The sequence below is a fragment of the Lichenostomus cassidix genome, chromosome 21 (genome assembly GCF_008360975.1).
Source record: "Lichenostomus cassidix isolate B80296 chromosome 21, HeHo_3.0, whole genome shotgun sequence".
NCBI lineage: Eukaryota > Metazoa > Chordata > Aves > Passeriformes > Meliphagidae > Lichenostomus > Lichenostomus cassidix.
In genome coordinates, this window is record NC_139501.1 from 7593472 (window position 1) to 7600032 (window position 6561).

Consider the following 6561-nt stretch of genomic DNA (forward strand, 5'->3'; position numbering starts at 1 on the left):
GTCCAGTCTTGGCCCTGACTGGAACAGCAGCTCACAGGCAGGAGGATGGAGCTGAGCAGCCATGGTTCACGGGCTGACCTCATCGTTGCTCCACATTGCAGTCGCTAATACCAGTAGCACTGCACTGCTGATCCCAACCTGGGGACATGCTGTGTGTCCTGTCTGCCATCAGTCACCTCCGTGAGGGCCACAGTGGTACTACATTCCCTGCCCAGCTCATACCTAGCGTGGTCTTGTAGTTGCCTCTCTGCTAAAGACTCTGCTTGCCCATGAATTCGCCTCTCTGCTTTCCAGCTTGAGACACTGCAGGCAGGAAGAACTGCCAGGAAACCACGGAGAAAACATCCTCTTTATCCCATTTCTGCCATCCTGCAGCCCTGACACAACGTTCCTCAAGTCTTTCCAGCCATCATATACATGGTGACATAGATCCCTAGTATTTCCTCCGGGTATCCTTGGATCAGCCTAAGTAGTTGCCTGACAGCATAGCCAGCCTCTCCTCTCATGGCAAATGCTGTTCAGGGCTTCACACATTAATAGACAGCAATTAACCACATGAAAAATGACAGAAGAGCCCATGGACAGACAGTCACTTTGATCTGTGCTTCATGCTCCTCAGCAAAGTATGTTCTTTGCCAGGCTTTGCAAGGGAGAAAACACTTCTGTATGGGAAAAGCTGTGTCTGGCAATAGCAGCCCCAGCAGCATGAGACATAAATCTGATGGCAGAGCATCCTCAGCCAGATGAAACCATCCTGCAAGGGCTCTGTCTGCTGCTCCTGGGACAAAATCCTACAGAAGGAGCTGGAAACAGTTCATTAGAGCTTTCCAAGAAGAAAACAGGGGATCCAGCTCCACTACCAGCAAGCCCTGGTTCTTGCTGTAGACCCTGGTCACCTCAGCATCTGAGTGGGGTTTCTAGGAGAGCTAGAAACTGTCACCACTGCAATCTGGCTCCCAGGGAGTGGTCTGTGTCCTGAGGAATGTGCCTCTTGAACTGAACTCTAAAGGCTTTTGCAAGCCTTTCAATCCCAAACACAGGGGCTGAGAAGGGGGTGAGTGCCCCCTGAGGACGGCAGAGTGGTGGGGTGGGATTAGAGCCGGCACTATCAGCCCACTCTCCGCAGCAGGATTTGAGCAGCAGAGGGAGAGGTCAGGTTTAGGGGAAATCCTTTGAGACCAAAGGAGAGTTAAGCAGCTCTCTCCTTGCACACACAGAGGGGGCACCCCCAAACCTCTGCCTTGGAAAAGGCCATGCTGGGGACAGAAGGCAAGGGGCAGCCTTTTCCCCTTTGATTCAAAGGAGAGAGCAATTAGGTGATGAGCCCAGGGAGCACTGCTCCCTGCCTCCACAGGGATTTCTCTCTTTCTCTGCTTTCTTTCATTCTCCACCCCAGCTCCTAAGTCCATCTGTGTTAGGCCTTTAATTGAATTAGCCCAGCACCGTTCACTGGGAACAACTTAAGACTGTTTCAATACAGTGATTGCTTTTTACAGCCCCAGGGCAGGTTTGACATCAACCACAGGGAGTGGCTCAACACAGAGAAATTTATCGTGGGTGCCTGTTACACCTAAAGTACAGTAGGTGCTCTTAAAAACCCAGCCTCTGGAACCCTGTAGCAACCTGGAATCACAGGTTTCATAGAAACACATTCATATTTTGTGAGAAGACAGAGCTTGAAGACAGGAATCCCAGATGGACAACTCAGAACTTCCAGCCTCTGCAGCTCTGAGGACCTTATGGCTTGTGTTTGCAACACTGAACATCACTTACAGGCTGCTTGGACACAACTTGAGACATCCTGGCACCCCCTCAAGGTCCAGGGACACAGGTCAGCCAGGCCAGCACAGTGAGTAATGCAGCTCCCAGGGGGTTGGGAAGGTGTTGCTGTCCCCATAGCCTCCTCCATTCTTCTTTACTCCAGTACTAGCTCCCCCATACCTGCAGAGATGCAGGCACCAACTGCTGCCAGGTCTTTTCTGCTTTGCAAGCTGCTCTTCCTTCCACTTGGACATGTTCACATGGGATGCTCTGCAAGTGCCTCTGCTCATACCTCATATTTTTCAGTGAATCAGTTTCCAGCAGGATTAGTTTCACTGGGTGGATACTAGCAGTCCCCAGGCACTTTGTGAGGGAATTTCTCTTGTGTACATGTTGCACAGCACAAGGGAGAGAGGCCAAGGGCTTGCCATGTCTCCTGGTGTGTCTGTGTGCTGTCTGCCATGCAGGATGTGTAACTCCTGTCTCTTGCTTTCCGAACAGCCTGTCCTCAGCAAACCGAGATGGATTTCGAGCCAGCCAGACCCACACACTGCAACCACACATAAGACTTCTGTGTTTCTGCTGGCTTGTGATTTCAGGGTATGTTACAGAGGCGTCAAGACAGGTGTGTTAGTAGTCCCTGCCGAGACAGCTGGTGAGGAGGTGGGCGGTGGGCAAGGCTGTCTGGATGGCTCTCATGAAGATCTGGGCTGCCCTGAGTCCATCCAGTCAAAAACAAGCCTGAGGAGACACCATCTAAATCACAAACACCTCTATTCTGACCAGCTGCTGCCCATGGGGGATTTATGCAGCAGTTTTATCAAAGGAAAGATGGTATTGAACCATTGTATTGGTTTGAAAACAAACCAGTGGGAGATCACAAGTCAAGATTGAAAGTAAAATTAAGGGAAATAATACAAGGAAAAAGCACTGACAAAGTCAGATACAACCTAACACCCTGTTAGGGTGGTAATAGCAGTCCAACTGAAGTAGTCCAGTTGAAGCGGTGATCCTGTGAAGGTCTAGTCTCCAGCTGAAGATCCAGTGGTAGCTCTCGTCCTCTGGGAACCCAGTAGACAGGGCTAGCTCAGGCAGTTCCAGGGCCAGGTTATATCCAGGTGGGAACACCTGGTTCCTCCCTCCAGGACAGAGCATCCCACAATGGGATAAGTCCATGAGTCACACGGTGGGTCCCTGATGGCCCATTGTCTGTCATGCGAGGTGGGTCATTAGCAGCTGATAATAGCTAACGGGTGGCCCATTGCCTGTCATCCGGAGTGGGTCATTAGCAGGTGATAGCAGCTAACGGCCCACAGCTGGTGGTAATAGAATACTTAACTACATCTATATTGCAACCTAGGACAACCATCCATACTCTGCCTTCTCCTCATGCCGGTTTCCCATGTTCCTGACCTGGCAGTATTTAGTAATGAATGCACCACAACCTGGGATGGGCACAGGGTGCTCACCCCATGCAAGTGAGCAGCCTTGCTCTGCTCATATCCCAATATCTGTTCAAATTTGGTCGAGGATGGGAGTTCTCCCACTGTGGCTCTGTGGGAATGGCCACAGAGCCACAGAGCCACTCCATGTCCATCTTCATTCTCAGGTGCTCTGAGAGGGCAGGAGCCCTGCAGAGGCAAAGGAAAATGCTCCAAATAGATCACAAGAAGCAGTCTCATCTTCGCCTAGAGATTTCACCCCCCAGCACTGTTTGCACTCATCCCATGAGCTAGTTATATGGAGGCACCAAGGAAATTTTTAACAACAGGAGAGCAAGGAACAGGTAGACTGAACTATGCAATTAATCATCCCTTTAATAGGCTGAAAACATCACTTGCTTTATCCCAGTCTAGAGCTGGTTTTTGTAAACTTTTTCCATCTCTGCTTAGGCTCCATTATGTGGTCCTGTACCCTGGACCCTTGTCCCCATGTCCCAGTGAGGACAGTGTGGAAAGGTGAGTGGCTCTAATAGGATTTGGAAGCATTTTCAAGTGTTGTCATACAGGTGTTATGACACAGAGTGACACATGGGTCATTTGCATCAAAGGGTGAAGAAGACCCCCCAACCCAGTCCTTCCTTGTCTAGGTATATGAGAGCCAAGAGCAGGCAGACCTTGAAGGAAATGGAGAAGACATGACGGATTTCAAGGGATTTCACTCCCATCCTTCCAAAACATTGTCTCCAGATTTCCTCCAAGGCCGAGATACACAGTCCAACATCCAGGTGACAGCAGTGGCATCTCACCCTACTCCTATCAGCACCTTAGCCAGGGTTGGTGGTGGGTTTGGCTGGAGACTTAAGGCAAAGAATAGTAACGGTGGAGGGCAGGATCATCAGCCAGACAGACCTTCCCATATGACAAAGCAACATTTGCAGGGGTGGAAGTATGGCTGGTGCACCTGAAAAGCCAATTACGACTTGAGCAGTCTGTCATGGTATAAACTCAAAGGCAGTTCACAGGCCAGATTCATTTTTGCTGTGTTTGTCACAGGAAGGTCATGAAATCCATAAGATCTCCATTTTGTATAAAGACATGGCATAGTTCTGCCCCTGGTCCCCTGTGCATGTTGACAGATGCTAGGAAATCTTACCCATGTAAGCAGAGCACTGCATAGGCAAAACCTTCTTTCACTATTGGACAGACTAGGAAGATTTCTGTCTCCTGATGCTCCCACAGTTTCTTCAATCCCCACTTTGAAGAAAAAAAAATCCAGATCTCTTTTTGTTAAGTGGTAGAATAACACTTAGTGTAAAGCAAAAACAAGTAAAAACTATTATTACCTAGAAACTTCTCCAGAATCCCCCAGGGCGCAAATGACAAACTCAGGAGCTGAATTAAGCTATAGGACACACTCCCATCTAATACCTCCAGCCCACTTTCCCTCTCCTGCTGTCTCTCCATTAATGCACACCTGAGTAATTACAGATGTTTTGGGCAAGCTGCAGAACTGCAAACTGTTCTGTTATGCCTCTAGCTGCAGTTTGTGATTTGCAAGGCAGCACGTGTACAAGTAAAGATACCCAGCAAGAAGGAATTTGCAAATTATTTTACATTATTAATAATAGAAATGAATATAAAAATGTAGGTCAGATGGGCCCTCCGGAGGTCTCTCATCCAAGCCCCTTCTCAACACATGCCTAAACTTGAATTTACATCTGATTGCTCAGGACTAGGCTTTGTCTAGTTGAGTGCTGAAACTCTCCAAGGATGGAGAGGTTTTTTGGTCACAGCCTCTCAGGGTCTCTTTCCAGTGGCTTGACACTTACAGGACGAAGAAATTTTCCCTTATGTTCTATTAGAATTTCACTCAGTGAATTATGTTCCCATGTTTCTCTGTGCACCTGATCTGGCTTTTTTTTCTTCTATACAGGTGTTTTTTAGTTGTGGCACAGGCAGTTAAATCCCCACCAAGCTACTCTTCTCCACATGCAGCAAATTTCTGTCCTTCCACTTCTGCTCAGACATCACATCCTCCAGCCCCCAACCACCTCTGCGGCCCTCAGCCGGACCCCCCTCAGTTTGCAGACCCGTTTCTTCTGTAGAACAGCAAAAATGGGGGACAGGATCCTATTTGTTCTTTCCAGCTTCCTGTTGCATTAGGATGATCCATCCCAGGATCTGCATTTGCCCCAAACCTCATAAATTTTCTGCCAGCCTCCTGAGCTGTTCCTCTAAACAGCAGCTCTGACCTCCAGTGTATTTACCACCTCCCTCAATTTGGTGTCACCCTCAGACTTTCTGTGGTTGTATTCCCTCCTCTCATTTAGGTCACAGCAACACAGGGTATCTTCATTTTATCCTCCTAAAAAGAAAAACTAGACTTTTCCGAATGAAAAAAAGGCCTGTGATTTTGAGCAAGCACAATGCTTGGTCAGTGCATTGCCCAGCCATGCCTTTGGCAAGTAGGGATGGGATGGTTTGAGTGAGCAGTGAGACCAGCCTGCCCTCCACAAGTACAAATCATAGGATGAAACTTCTCACCAACTGGGAAGGTGAGAAGTTTCATCCTTTTCAGCCTTTTAAGGACCACAAGTCCTTAAAAGGCTGAAAAGGAAATAAATACCCACCTGGGATACAACATGGAGCATAGGTTGGAGGGTGAGATGCTGAGGAGTAACATTTATCAGGAAAGCAGAAGCAGAAGTGCAGGAGCTTGCTGGCTGATCTTTCAGACCTTGGTAACGTTCTCAGCAAGAGACCTGTATCATGCACTTCTTCCCCCAGAGGGTGCTGGGCACTGAACAGGCTCCCCAGTGAATGGTCATGGCCCCAAGGTTGCCACAGCTCTAGGAGCATTTGGACAACGATCTCAGGCACAGGGTGGGATTTTTGGGATGTCCTGTGAAGGGCTGGGAGTTGGACTGATTGATCCTTGTGCCTTCCAGCACAGGATATTCCATGATTTTTATTCTTGACAGGTTACAGCTTGGCTTTACCTCTGAGGAACTGAGGTTGTGTAGAGAGTCCAAGAAACTGCTGGGCTGCAGCTCCTTTGGTGTCTATAGGAAAAAAACAGTTAAAGATGGGCAGCAAAGCCTTCTCTATCCTCTCCTCATGGGGGAAAAGACAGGGAGGTCCAAGGGCAACAGGACCTGGAAACCAGAGGCAGTCACAGCCAGGAGGAGAAGACCTACAAGGCGTAAAGAAGCCACTGCCCTCTGAATGTTCCCACCACTCCCCCAGATGCTGGTACCCCTGGGCTGGAGCAGCAACCCGCAGCCCCTGCACATGCGCACAGGCAGCAGGGTGCAGGCAGTGGGTTGAGGAGGGTATAAGCAGCTGGGTGAGCAGGGCA

The 6561-nt window shown here is 49.0% G+C and overlaps 1 long non-coding RNA gene across 3 annotated transcripts in view; it reads right to left on the reverse strand.

The window, feature by feature from the left end:
• The window catches only part of LOC146428464 (uncharacterized), a 28354-nt gene extending 23708 nt beyond the window's left edge, over positions 1-4646 (reverse strand). For all 3 annotated transcript variants that reach the window (XR_014856109.1, XR_014856107.1, XR_014856108.1), the window contains exon 1: positions 4357-4646. This is a non-coding gene — a long non-coding RNA (uncharacterized LOC146428464). The remainder of the gene's footprint in view (positions 1-4356) is intronic.
• Between the last annotated feature and the right edge of the window lie 1915 nt (positions 4647-6561).